The sequence below is a fragment of the Myotis yumanensis genome, unplaced genomic scaffold (assembly GCF_028538775.1).
Source record: "Myotis yumanensis isolate MYYU_CA2020_CCGP unplaced genomic scaffold, mMyoYum1.0.hap1 SCAF_19, whole genome shotgun sequence".
Classification (NCBI taxonomy): Eukaryota; Metazoa; Chordata; class Mammalia; order Chiroptera; family Vespertilionidae; genus Myotis; species Myotis yumanensis.
In genome coordinates, this window is record NW_027223770.1 from 7,002,314 (window position 1) to 7,017,790 (window position 15,477).

The 15,477-nt window shown below is 37.0% G+C and overlaps 1 protein-coding gene across 2 annotated transcripts in view; it reads left to right on the plus strand.

Annotated features, from left to right (window-relative positions):
* The window catches only part of MED13L (mediator complex subunit 13L), a 268,233-nt gene that overhangs the window by 98,002 nt on the left and 154,754 nt on the right, over positions 1-15,477 (plus strand). The gene's annotated exons all lie outside the window — the stretch shown is intronic.

Here is a 15,477-nt window from a genome sequence, read left to right on the forward strand (position 1 = left end):
CCCCCTACTGAGGCCCTAGGTGCTGCCCAGAACTGCACTGGAGGGAGTTCGGTGCAGGTCTATTTTTATCCATTTTATTCTGGTGGCTTGAGAGTAGCCAGGACTCTGCTTTAAAAGTTCCAAGACAGCCCAGACAGTGTGGCTCAGTGGTTGAGTGTCGACCTATGAACCAGGAGGTCATGGATTGATTCCCCCCGGTCAGGGCACATGCCCAGGTTGTGGGCTCGATCCTCAGTGTGGGACAGGAGGCAGCTGATCAGTGATTCTCTCTCATCATTGATGTTTCTCTTCCTCTCCTTTCGTCTCTGAAATCAATAAAAATATGTTAAAAAAAAAAAGTTTGCAGACTAAGGATCTAGTTTAGTTTGCTCCTACAGATGAGAGCCTATACCCCAAGGGGCTAAATGACTTGTCCTGTTTCATACAATTAAGGAACAGTAGGAGAGGTAGATCTCGGCTCCATTACTTAGCTCTGTGCTGTTCCTGCTACGTGGTGCTTCTGGGGTGACTGTTGCAACACCCAGAAACCTTTTGAACAGTGAGAGTTGGCCACTATTGTGATCCTTCATGATTCATATACATTGTTTCATGTTGACTAAGTTTGTTTCATGCAGTAGCATTGGAATGTATGTTTAAATAAAGAAGGGCAATTGAAAAATCCTACTACTTAAAAATTACTTGTCACCATTTTTTAAAACTATAAGTTAATGAACACTTATTTGGGACTTCTATATTTTTTTGTGAAAAATGTAAAACTTCTGTCAACTTTATTGTAATGAAATTTGACCTGATGAGATATTGATGATTTGAATTGTAATGGAATTATTGGAAACCTCAGCTATGAAAATGGTATAAATTATTTTTTTAGTTTGTTATTTTTGTTCTTGTGCAAGTCGTGAAGTAATGTTTATGGAGAGGAAATCACAGAGTTTGCGTAACTGATTCCATACGTACAATAATCGTCAGGACCGCATTAGCTCTTTATAATTTCACACTGATGCTTTTACATAAAGAACAGGATGTGGCACATTTATAATTATTTCCTCTTGAGAAGCAGTTAGTATAAAGTTCAACATTAACTTTACAAAGCAAGAGGAGTGCTTATTATGAAAGTAAATATATAGATGCTACACATATGATCTATAAATAACTTTATATATTTATATGTGTTCACAAGCACAGTACAATCTTTATAATTCTTTCCAGACAGTTAATTATACCTGTATATATGCTTTTAATATTATATCCTTTTCACAGATGTCATCTTATAAAACATGATATCAGATTGGTGGTTTGTTGCTTTTTTTCTTTAAATCTCCAAAATTCAATTAAAATATGCATTTAAAGTATACACATAAATGAATTGTAAGTTAAAATAATAGTAAATGAATTGTGGGACTTAAAAAATTTACCTATTCACCTCCTAAGTCTACTTGTATGTAAAGTAATGAGGGAGGAAATTGTATTGTGGAGTTATATAGACCTTAGTAAATTTAAAGTGGAGTTCATATCCATCCTGCTACGTTTTCTATCCACTTGGTTAAAATTATTCTGGCATTCGCTGGGCAGACAGCCAATACTAAAATAAATGCTTACTATTGAAACAGTTTTTATAATGTCTACATAAGCTCAGAGATTGGGACCTTCATTTGTTGGACATAATAATTTCAAAGCTTCTACTTTGACCCTATTATATTCAGTGACACAGAAAAGAGAATTAATTTGTTTTAAGAAGCATCCAAATAAGTATCATATTATGGATTTTTAACTCTTACACATTGCCTGTGTTTTAAAACTTAGTAAAACTCAACTAAGAAAATCATTTTCTTTCCAGCTATGTGGTTCGGTGGTTGAACATTGACCCAGGAACCAGGAGGTCATAGTTCGATTCCTGATCAGGGCACATCCCTGGGTTATAGGCTCGATCTCTGGTGGGGGGCTTGCAAGGGGCAGCCGTTTGATGATGCTTCTCTCTCTCTCTCTCATCAATGTTTCTATCTCTCTCCCTTCTTCCCTTTCTATAAAAATAAAAACATATCTAAAGTCTTTAAAAAAGAAAAGAAAATCCTTTCCTAGTAAGTAATGGTGGTGGGTTATTTTGTAGTTGAAGGAACGTGGAAATGATTGTGTTATTTGATTTCCCTAGAGAAATAAGATGTTAAGAACTATCTGTTGATGATGGATATTTCTTCTTAAATCTCTTGATTTGTTATAGAATAGAAAAACATTTGAATCCAAATGAGCCACTCACTAGCCATGTGATCTTGGAGATATTACTTTAGCTTTCTGTGCCTCTGCTCTTATTTATAAAGTGGTGGGTATATTAATAATACTTACCTCATAGGGCTATAAAAATTATTAAATGAGATAATGTATTTAAAACGACTTACATAGTAAATGTCCAGTAGTTGTTAATTATCTTCTATCTATACTAATAAAAGGGTAATATGCTAATTAGACTGGGAGACCTTCGGGACGTCCTTCCGTGCAAAGCCATGGTGGCAGGGCCGAGGCAGAGGCAGTTAGGGGTGATCAGGCCAGCAGGGGAGGGCAGTTGGGGCGAGCAGGCTGGCAGGGACACCCCCCCCCCCCCCACTCCTGTGCACGAATTTCGTGTACTGGGCCACGTGTGTGTGTGTGTGTGTGTGTGTGTGTATGTATGTATGTATATATATGTAAAAGCCTACATATAGATGCCTAAGCGAGTGGCCAACTGGCCGGTAGCTTTGATGCGCACTGACCACCAGGGGGCAGACACTCAATGCAGGAGCGGAAACCGCAGGCATGGAAACATGGAACAAGGACTGATGAATCTCAGAGGGAAGGGGAGAGGGTGGAAGGTGGGAAGAGATTAACCAAAGATCTTATATGCATACTAGAGGCCTGGTGCATTGATTCATGAACCAGTGGGGTCCCTCGGCCTGGCCTGTGAGGGTCAGGCCGAAACGAGCTCTCCCACATCCCCTGAGGGATCCCAGATGCCTGGCGCAGGCCAGGCCGAGGGATCCCACTGGTTATCAATATCTAGTTATCAATATTTTCAAAATGCTAGTCACATGACAATTCCTCTTGTCATTGTACCATTCATCTTTAATATATATATCTACCATTTTGTTAGTGTTAAATGTTCCTTTGTATTTGCAAATGTTAAATCTTTTATGAACATACTCTTTTAGAGTGTATCATATTATCGTTATTTCTTCCTTTCAGATTCTCAAGAGTTAATATACATTTGTTTAAATATATCAAATCTGACTTACTTGGCCTATTATTTCTTATGCATACACATGTGATTGTTCTTTATACTTTTGATGTTTTGATAATCATGTATAAGGGGGAAGGCTGGTACTTGGAAACCTGGGTTGCATTGCTAGCATCCTTTCCTTATCTTACCACTTATGTTTGACTTGGAATGAACATCATTTCTCCCTTGTCAGATGTTTTGAACTTAATTTTGGACTATTAAAACTTTTTCTCAGTAATTGGAGGCTCTTCAACATTTATATTGTGCTGTCTTTAATTCAGTATTCTTTTATTTGTTAATTTAGAGTAAAAAAAAGAGGTATCTTAATGGATGTACTCATGTATTATGTATAATATATGCTTCAGTGAAAAATTGCAAGCTATACTTTTGCTGGAGAATGTTTATCATATAGTACCACTGCAAAAGTAATTATAGTTGATGAACTTGAACTTTAACATATTGCCAATAGTAATACAAACTTAAAGAATTTCACTTTTTTTGAGAAATAAAGTCATGATAATTGTTTGCAATAAAATTGATGAAAAATGCTTATAATAAGAAAAGATTTAAGGAAAACCATTCTAAAGTGAATTGTCTGTAGAAACATGGAATAATTGATGTACAGAAAATTTTCCTCTATTCAGTTGAATAAGAAATAATTGGATTTTGATAAAATATTAATAATGAAATAAAAATATTAAATGATGCTCAAAAAAAAGAAATAATTGGAATATAAATTTATATGTAAAATGATGGAAATAGTATTTTAATTTCTACTTATTACCTTATTTTAATAATAAAATATATAATCATTACATATCTGATCATTTTATTAAAATGAAAGAATGAATACTTGGAACTGAGAATCAATAAATTTATGTTTCAGTGTTTTGAAGGACAAAAAAATTCTGTGACTAGAAGCAGTAAAGGATAATGTGTCAACAGTTTCAAGTTTGATTGTTTTTTTGTAAATCTTGGGTATAAATAAGTGTGAACCAGATACTGGTTTAAGACATTGTGTGGCAAAATGCTACTCTTTTGGTTAAATGAGCCTCAGTACCACCCACAGTACAAATAGGTTCTGATCAAAAAAGATTTCTTCTAAAAAAAATACTTTGTCAGCCTCTGAACATTTTCATGAGCAAATATGAAATGTATGTATTGTGACTGAACTGTGGTATGTTTGTTCTATCTAGCATATTGGCCTTCCTTCATTAAATTTAATTAATTTAAAATAAATATGGGATTTGGAAGTATTCAGAGCCTGGAACAGTTTTTTTCCCCAAAAATATTACTTGTAAAAGTTGAGTACTTATTTTCTTTGGTTGTAATTACATGTCTATTTTTAAATAGATTTTAAAATGTAAAAGTTACAAGTGTGTGTATTTTTATGCAATGTTGGTACTTTATACATAATTTTATTGAACTAGTAGTACTGCACAAATTTTCCATTCCTCAGTATAGTAAATTTTAATTATCTGAAACCCTCAGAGAATGAGTCATTTCAGTAAGGTGAGTTTGAACTGACGACACTGGAAAAAAAAATAGAGTTTTCTCCTAAAAGTATACTGACTAGAATTAGCATTTGACAGTTTTTTTTATTATTGTTAATGCCACTAGTTGGCCTTGGTAATACCAGAATCCTAGGTCCAGGCCTATAGCCACTGTAGGGATCCACTTGAGAGAGGGTTGTAGGTTAGTAATAAACAGCATGGGTTTTGGAGTCAGACTTGGGTTCAGATTCCATCTCTTCTGGGTGCTAGCTGTATGACTTTTGGCAAACCACTAAATTTCATTTTCTTTGTTTGAAAACTGAGGAATTAGAGTCATAATGCTTTATGGAATTGAGGATTACATGAGTTAACACATAGAAATCACTTAGCACAGCATTTAGCTCATAGAACACTCTTAAGTACAAGCTGTTGTTAAATATCATCACTATTTCTGCTACTGCTACAAGAACAAAGCTTTGGACAGCTACGATTTTTCTTCTTGTTGTTATGTCTACTATTATTTGATTTCCCTTTTACTGACATTGATATATGTATATCTGTTAGGTTTTCTGTTTTCTATTTTTAATGAAGGGGTTGTTTCTTTTTATCTGAATGTTCTCAACCCTGGGGAAGGGAAGAACCTGTGAGAACATGGTGTAAGTAAGCCTTCAGCGTGCTTTTGAACAAGTGTATTCTAAGCACAAAGGGAAGAGTTAAGCTGAATATACTCTTTGGATATTTGTTAGTTTTTTTGTTTAGTTACAAAATTTCCTGCAGTGAGGGAAATGGGTAAAATAGTAGCAGATGTTTTCTGTTTCTAGTCTGTTTATTTTAAGAAGAAACATTTGCCTCCCGTTGGAATACTGACCATTATTTCTTCTGGGAGAGTGATTTTAACTTGCTTTTGGCCTTTAAGTGTTCATAACTCTTAGCTTTAATTCTTCATTGTATTAAACAGTACAATAGATTATTTGTTATTAACAACAGATTTTTGTTATTAATGACATATCAAATTATTGTTATTGTGGAAATTGCTCTTTTCTGTCACTTATTTGTGGTGGTGGTAGAGGTGGTGGTGGTGGAGATGGGGATTTGTGGTAGCTACCTGTCACAGAACATGCTGAGACTTCTCTTGCTGATAGAGGTGACACTTTAGCTTCCTCCTTCCTTTGTTCCATTTTGTGGCTTTTAGTGCTACCATAGTCTCTTGGCAAATGTGGTATTGGAGAAAGGTGGTTGATCTTTTCTTCCAGGTACCTCCTCTCCCTCACAGCAGTAAGCTCTTTGTACTGAGAGAACATAAGACTCTTTAACCAGGTTATTCCTTCTTTCAGCAGGAATATTAATAATAGGTAAGATATGTTGTGTAATTACTGTGTGATATCACTGTCCTAATTGTGTTCTATACTAATGTAATCTTTTAACAACTCATTGATCTTTGTGTTATTGTCATTTTTTTTTTTAAACAAATGAAGAGTTAAGATTCACAGTGGTTTAGTAACTTATCTATATCTATACAATACATGACCTAACTGGGACTGTAATTCAAGTCTCACAGACTCAAGTTTTTTTCAGTTTTAAGAATTCTTTTTTTTTTTTAATTAATCCTCACCTGAGGATATTTTTCCATTGATTTTTTTTTAGAGAGAGTGGAAGGGAGGGGGAGAGACAGAGAAACATTGATGTGAATGAGACACATTGATTGGTTGCCTCCCACATGCACCCTGACTAGGGCCAGGGATCGAGCTTGCAACCGAGGTACGTGCCCTTGACTGGAATCGAATCCAGGATCCTTCACTCTGCAGGCCAATGCCCTATCCACTGAACCAAAAACAGTTAGGGCTCTTTTTATCTTAAAAAATTTTTTAAAAATAATTTTTCATTGTTGAAAGTATTACATTTTCCCCTTTTCCCCCCATTGACCCCCTCTAGCCATTCCACTCCCCACCCCCCACCCCAGGCCCTCATTGCCCCATTGTTGTGGCCATGGGCCATGCTTACATGCATACAAGGTTCTTGGTTGATTACTTCCCATCCCCCCCCCCCCCCCCCCCCCCCCCCCCCCGCCTTCCCTCTTTATTGATTTCAGAGGAAGGGGGAGCGAGGGAGAGGGGAGAGAGAGAGATATATCAATGGTGAGAGAGAATCATTGATAGACTGCCTTCAGCAAGCCCCCCACTGGGGATCAAGCCTGCAACCCCCTGCATGTACCCTAACTGGGAATCAAACTGTGCCCTCCTGGTTCATAGGCCACTGAACCATGCTGGCTGGGCCTTTTTGTCTTTTATAATAAAAAATTTGAAATATATGAAAAGCTAGATAGAAATTATGCTGGACACCCAACACACTTACTGTTCACCTATATTTAAAAGTTAATGTTTTGTCCTGGCCAGTGTGGCTCAGCTGGTTGGAGCATTGGCCTATATATCAAAAGGAATCAGGTTTGATTCCTTGTCAGGGCACATACTTAGGTTGCAGGTTTGATGCCCGGTTGGGGCTCGTTTGGGGCTCATGCTGAAGGCAACTGATCAGTGTCTCTTTCCTTTCATCCCTCTTTCTAAAATGAAAAATTATAAATAAAAATATTTTGTCATGTTTGCCTTATACATTTTTTTCTTATAAGTTTTAAAACAAGTCCTAACATTTTTTTATTTCAGCATGTATCTTTAAAAAATTAGGGCATTTTCTTATATAACCACACTGCTCTGATCACACATTTTATTTAGTTACTAGAGGCCTGCTGCACAAAACATTTTCATTTAAAGCATTTAACAGCCCTGACTAGTTTGGCTCAGTGGATAGAGCGTCGGCCTGCGGACTCAAGGGTCCCAGGTTCAATTCCGGTCAAGGGCATGTACCTTGGTTGTGGGCACATCCCCAGTAGGGGGCGTGCAGGAGGCAGCTGATCGATGTTTCTCTCTCATAGATGTTTCTAGCTCTCTATCCCTCTCCCTTCCTCTCTGTAAAAAATCAATAAAATATTTTTTTTTTAAAAAAAGCTTTTAACAATTCTGACATTTCTGTAGTAACAAGACATGTCTGATCTCTTTTAGAAAATATTTTAATTAATTTTAGGGAGAGAGGGAGAGGGAACCTGTAATCTGGGCATATGCCCTGACCATTTGGGGTACAAGGTGATGTCCAACCAACTGAGCCACACTGGCCAGGGCAGACATTCCTGACCTCTTAACCAATTATAAATGAAAATTGGCTTCTTTATGAAGACTTCTTTATACATACTTCTTTTGAATAACAAACAAGGTTATAACTAATTTCCCCCAGCCCAGTGATTCTGGTCGCAGTAAGCCTATTAAGATGAAATTTTTTTTTTTTTGATTAAGATGAAATTTAAATTATGAGCCTGCTTTATTCTCCATAATTTTAGTTTTCTCTCTCTCTTTTTTAAACAGTAAGGTAATATAATGGACCTGTGGGGAGTGGGGTGGAGGCGGAATAAAGTTGAAAGACAATAATGACTGCCATACATTGAGTTTCTACTATTGGCCTAGGGTAGTACCGGATGCTTTACATGTACTAGCTCTAATCCTCAGAGCATTCGTAGTGATATAAATTGCATTTACAAAAGAAGAAACTTGGATTGAGAGAGTTAAAGACCTGCCTAAGAGTATACAGCCTGGAAACAGCAGGTCTGGGTTTCAAATCCAGACCTATCTAATTTCCAAGCTTATATATTTGCACTATTCTTTAAGTGCCCATATATAAAATATGTTTTCACTATCTTCCTGGCTTTAGAGCCCTGTAAACAGTTAATAGTAAAAGTTAGGAAATGCTGAATGTGAGAGCAGTGTGGAGGGTCAGAGAAATAATACATGATTTTGAGCATCAGTGAAGCTTCTGTGGGGAGCAGTCAGTGAAATTTAGCTGAAGAGGAGAGGTGCATGAAAGGAGGAGCAGGAGAAGAGACCAGGCTGGATGCTTGGTCTGGTCATGTGAGGTTTGAATGTCAGCCTGGTGAATTCAGGCTTTCTCACCTCACTCATTATACAAGTGTGGTTTACTAAATGAAGACAATATCTAGATGTTAATAAGAAGACTAGAAATCACCTTATTTTTGCCTTTTTGGATTTCTTTCCAAGACTTTGTCGTAATAATTTGAGTATGTTGATAAGTGGGCTCTACTGTAGTGAAGGTAGGATCTGGCCTTAGGCAGACACAAGAGGACTAGACACTTGGAGGCTTGTTGCATGTGGTGTGAAGTTAATGTCCGGTGACACACCTGCATGGTCAGCCAGAAAAAGAGGTTTGGCTTAGGGCCATACTGGTACAGCAGCAATCTCAACGTCAGCTCTGATTCCAATTAAATCTTTGCAAAGACATTAGCAGTTTGAGCCCCCCCCCCTTTTTTTTTAACAGCTAAGTCTCTCCACAGGCACATTTATTAAATACAAACAGTGTTTTTTTTGAGGGGGGGTGGTATATCCCATTCAAGGGAAATGAGTGCTTTTATTTTTGTCACTACTACAGTCCGTTTTAAAAATGTAATGATCAGAGGCCAAAATGAAAGAACTGTTTTCCCTCTTCCCTCCCTCCCTCCCTCCCTCCCTTCCCTCCCTCCGTCCTTCATTCCCTCCCCTACCCCTCCTGCTTTTCTCCCCTCCCCTCCCCTCCCCTCCACCTTGCTCCTTCCAATGGTATTTTATCATCTATTTACCATTTTTTTCTTATTGCCAACAGGAGACATAGGAAAGGAACTTAACATTTCCCACTCACTCATCTCTTAGCCAAGCCACTCTCACTGCTGTTTTCTCTGTGCCTTTATTCATGTTGTATCCTCTGCTCAGGTCATCTTTGTTCTTCCATCTCTCCTTAATCTTCTATTTCCTGATTCAAATTTTTACTTGTTTTTCAAGGTCTGATTAAATATTGTTGGAAGATTTGGCATGTTGAAACTTCTATCACAAATACCAGATACTGATCTTTAAGTTGCTTATTTGTTCAGTCACAAACCATTTGACTTTTTGGACATAGCCTGGGCTCTTCTTTATAACGCTACCTCTCTTTGTCAAATGATAGTTAAAAAGCTAAAACATGGAAGCATGCAGCCCAGATAGAATCACAGGTAAATCAAACATATTTCTTGATTATCTAAATAATGTGGAATTTTTTTTAGGGTTGTGTATGGGAGGTGTATTTAACAGTAAGACATGATTGTGGAACTCTTGGCAGCTCCTTCTGATAAGCCTTTGATCTATTGGGGTGTAAGACTTATTGTACATAGTTGACTATCATATATGACAGAATATGACAAGTTTTGTATACAAACATAATCAAGAATGCCTTGAGAAGTCAGGAAAGAGATATTAATTTCACTTGGAGGGATATGAGGGAAATTTTATTGAACACATAGCATATTAGTGAGCAAAGACAAGAGCAGGATGTTCTATTTCATGTACATGGTACAGTGTATGAGCAAAGATATGAATGTATAGGGTATATTCAAAGTCTCTAAAATGAATTACTAGTGGGTGAGAATGTACAGACAGAAGGAAGTACACAGAGAAAACTTAAATAGGTGGGGCAAAAAAAACCCCAGTTCTAAGATCATTGAACTTGATTTTTAGGCAGTAAAAGTTTTTACACAAAGGAATGGCATGATCAGAGCTGTGTTTTAGTAAGATAACTTGGGAAATGGTGAGAAGAATGGATCAAAGACAGTAATAGGGAACAAATTTATATGGGATACTGAAGAGGAGTAAAAGATTTCAAAATGTGGTATTGATTGGGTAGACACTGTATCCACTTCTCTATTTTCTCCAGAAGGTGCATTTAATTCTAGTACTTCCTCTTCCTTTTACCCTCCTCTCCCCAAGATAACAAAATAAAAATAAGCTACTTTTATTATTATTTTTTAAATCCAGGGTGGTTTTAGTTAGAAATGCGGAGCAAGTTAGTGGGCAGGCATAAATAAGCAAACGAGTTTTTGGTATAGATTGTCAGCCTGTTATATCACGTCTTTGCTGATTTTATCTTTATTTGGTCACCACGTAAAGCATTTCTTTGCTGTTGGCATAGAGTTTTTCAGACTTGATTCCCTCTTTTTTTCTTTTTGAGCCACCTGTAATAGCTCTTCTCATTTTATAGGAGAGAAATGTAATTCACACTTACAAAGCTTCACCAGCATCACATTATGTAAATAATTTTATTGCATAGTTCCATAAAAACATATTTAGTGGTTCTTTAATGAAACAAATACTAGATGCCCAATGCATGAAATTTGTGCAAGAGTAGGCCTTCCTTCCCCTGGCTGCCAGCACTGGCTTCCCTCTGGCACCTGGGACCCGGGCTTCCCTCTGGCCTCCGGCAGGCAACCCATTAGTGGCTTGGGCCTCCCTTTGCGGGGGCGATCATGGGGCAATAGCTGGGCCCCCGACCATTCTCATCACACCCACCTCAGCTGGCCTGGCGCCAATGGGTGTCATAGTGTGGTCCCGGATGGTCGTCCAGATGGTCGTCCGGATGCTCGTTCTGCTGTTGGCCGTTCGGTCGATTTGCCTATTACTCTTTTATTATATAGGATAATTGTTAAGGGGAGAATTGAGAGTTACTAGTACACTGAAATTAAAGAAATAAACTTGAGTTTTTTAAATACTGTTTTCTTTCCTTAACTTTCATGTAATTAAATAAATGAATAGGTGTGTATAGGTATATGCATACATATGCATGAATGAAAACAAATGACTTTTAACACTAAACGTTGCCAAATTTGACAACTATAGCAAAGTGAGGTGCTGCTTTTAGTATGTGAAATGATACATGATATTAGGGCTTTAGAAACAGACTATTCTTTGCATTTGTAGTAGGAAAAGAAAAGGCTGTTTTTGATAACTTTTTGACTCACTACCATTCATTTTTGTCAAAACCTGGTATATTATATTGCATTAGCCACTCTTTTTTCTATAGTATAAGCTTTCAAACTAAGCACAGAGTTTGCATAGTAAATAGTTGTTGAATATTAGTTAAATGGATATATGTCTTACTGTCTCTGACGGCATGGATCCAGGGTGTATTATTTTTTTTTATTTCTCTAGTAATACCTTCTTGCACATAGTAGACATACCATAAATATTTGAGAGAAAGTTGTCTTTGTTGTAATAGGCAAATATTTGGTACTTTTTGTGTATACTTTTAGACTATGGCCACTCTTCATGAGTTGGTGCTATTTAAAGTAATTTTTATCAACATTTAAAGTAATTTTCTTGTTGGCATTTTAAAAACTTGTCACAAATAGGAAAGAGTACATTTTTTCTTATTTGTTGAATTGTTTAGCTATTGCAGAGAATCTGGAACCTGCTGTTAAAACTTGTTACTATTGTGTTGGGAATTTAAAAACTTTTCCCTCAATAATTGATAAAGTATTCTAAGCAGTTACTCAGGGACTACGATATGCTATTTACTCTGAAAACCAAACAGCAGCAGGAGAGAACATAGAAGAATCTCAGGACTGGAAGGGAACTCAAAGGTGAGCTAGGCCAAGCATCCAGCTGCCTTGGGACTCAGCTCCAGAAAACCCACCTTAAGTTGATAAGGAAAGCTTTGTAGCAAATCTTCATATGTATCCTTTCTTAAAGGATACTTAGTGATTAAGTGTCAGGAGTCCTTGTATCAGACAGGTATTAATTTGTTGATCTATACATGAGGTTGATAAACCAATTTTATTTAAATGACCTTAGGAAGTTAATGGGATCATAATATGAAGTTAGTGTACTGACAACGGAGTGCTCTGCCATGCTATGTTGTTAGACACAGATTCATGTAATGACCTTCGTAAGTGTAATGGGATGAATTAAGTGGGGCAACTACATGGCAGAAACACTGCAGTGATGTCGTGAAGTGCAGTTTGAAGTGGTATAGCATAGATGTTGTCTATTAGATAGCAAATAATTAAATATCTGAGATTTATTAGGGTGCCATAGGCTAACTGCTATGTGCACAGACTGTCAGAATCTTTTATGGAACATTTACTCTTACTGTTTTAGGTACCTTTAGATATTATCTCAGTTAATCCTTAAATGTCTCTCTATGAAGTAGCTGCATCTTTAAATATGATTCATTTATAGTGGCTACTCATAGTGAATTCATAGTAAAAAGTACAGCAGGTGAATTATCTATATATATAAAAGCCTAAGCAACCAAACGACCAATTGATTGGTCGCTGTGACGTGCACTGACCACCAGGGGACAGATGCTCAATGCACAGGATCGGGCTCCCTGTTGTCTGGATCAGGCCTGTGGGGATCGGGCTGAAACCGGCTATCCGACATCCCCGGATTGTGAGAGGGCACAGGCCAGGTGAGGGACCCCACCAGTACACGAATCCATGCACCGGGCCTCTAGTTAGTTATATTAGCCAAATTGATTAACCATTAACACAGAGGATATATATTGAGAATGCTTTGAGCAAAAATTCCATGTTTTGGGGTAAGTTCTCTCATTAAAAGATTTTTGTGTGTGTTTGTGTGTGAAAACAGATTTTGGTTAAAAATCCTCAAACCAAACTCTGTGTTGGAAACATGAAGAATTTCAGAAAAGGAATCTGAAATTACTCTTAGTGTTGGATGTTGGGAGCTGAGGGCTGGAGACAGGGCTTTTCAGGAATAATTGAGCACCAACTTTTCTTTCTCACTCTAGGTGAGGATGTGGCCTTGTTGATGCTGAGTTAGATTTAAGAATCAGGAGTGTCTATTGTCAGACATTAATTTAAATGAGTCATGGTGTGAGTATTTCATAAATGGTGAGTTAAACATTTGGAGCAGTAGAATAGCAAGAATTTCTCATCGTAGTCAGGACCCTTTCTTGTTTGTGGCATATGGAACCCAAGGGAGAAGAAAAAGGCAAGCAAAGATATACTGCATATGTGCCTGTTCTGTGGCTCTGTGTAGCCAGCCACCTGGCTTTTATTAAGTTCTGTAGCACTGGCTAAATAATTGGGAATCTGAAGGAGGTGTATGTATGTGTGTGGTCTCTTTTAGCTAATCCATAACCTGTTTTTATAATGGTAAAAATTGCTATGATTTTCTTCGTGCTTGGAAATAGGTTTTGTATACTCATTTTACATTTTTTAGTATTTGTAACTTTAATATTTGTCCAACTTCTAATATGTTATTTATGAACGCATCAGGGTTCAGAGACATGAAGAAAGTATTCTCCGTTTCTCTTCTTTTCTTGCCTCTTCAACCCCCTGCAGTTTGCTTATTTTATAGCAATGGATAGCAAGCATGGTGGTTATATATCTCTAGCTTAGACCACAAAATCAATTAATGCATAATTTAATTGAAACATTTTAGAAGAAGGGAGGTCTCAGATAAGAATATGGAGGTGAGTTAGTTACAAGTGGAAGTGTAAATTAAGGTACTATCAACTGTTATGGGCAAGATGGAAACCTAACTTGGTATATTTAACATTTCTGTAAGAGAACAAAGTTGAATTCTAAGTCGGCGATTTACAAATAATGTTGGAACACAACCCATTTGTAGTTGAGATCTGTCTAAGCCAACTTTAAAGAAGCAAGAGTATGCTTAAATTTCCATGGCTCTGGTGATCATTGCTTCTTTTTAGTTAATTTGTGACCAAGAAATAATATTGTGTTGTATTTCATTTGTTATATGCATTAAATGTGGTATAATTTTCTGTGTACATTGATGTGGCAAAGTAGCACATGCCTCATTTAATTTGACACCAAGAGAGGAAGAAAAATACTCAGCGTTGGGTAAATTCTAAAATTTCTCTTTGTGTTCTGCTCCCCCACTTCCAGAACAAAAACAAACAATACAGACAAAACAAAAACAAGAAACTTTTCCAAGCAATTTTGTAACTTTTTTGGGGGGGAACATGTACAAGTATGCTATGTGAAAAAAATGCTCTTGCCACATTTTACAATTAAGGAGTGATAGTTGCTTTAGCCCAGTGGCTTAGTTGGAGCGTCGTCCATACATACACCAGAAAGGTTGCAGGTTATAATCCTGGTCAGGGCACATACCTAGGTTGCGGTTCCGAGCCAACCAGTTGATTGTTCTTCCCTCCCTCCTTCTCTCCCTCCCTCCCTTCTTCCCTTTCTCCCTTCCTCCCTCTTTAAAATCAATAAACATATCCTTGGTGAGGATTTAAAAAAAAAGACGTGTCAGTGATCAGAGATGGCTTTATCACATGTGTGTTTAGTTTAGATGCTAAATCACTTTCTAGGAGGTTAATCATAATACTGATCATCCTGACAGAGGACATGTGAGAATTTTAGAGGCATACTATATTTGGAAAGTTTCCTGAGGTTCTTTGGTATTTCCATCTTTTGCCAAAATGTTTATTCTACAGTGTGTAAACAGTAAGGAAAATAAAATAAATCTGGGCATTTCATAATCAGTGGTTAGCTACTTATGTAGCTCAAAATTAAGCAATCAGCACCGATTATAGAGTCACTTGGCGGAGAGCAAACCTGTAATTCTTTTTTACTCTGAAGCCAACAGAGCCTGAACCCACAAAGCTTGTCAGTAGATAAGATAAAAAATAGGCAGTTTTGAATTTACTTGCTTGATCTAAGCGTAAGGAAGAGCTTGACTGCTTGCAATTCTATTCTCTAAAGACACTAAAAATAGTTCTAATTTAAAAAATATATCATTCTAACATGATGGCCAGTGTAACATATTTGGCTTCAATTCACATTGCTTTAAAATGTAGGTATTATAAAAGTGTCACTTTATTTTTATGCACACATACACACACACATGA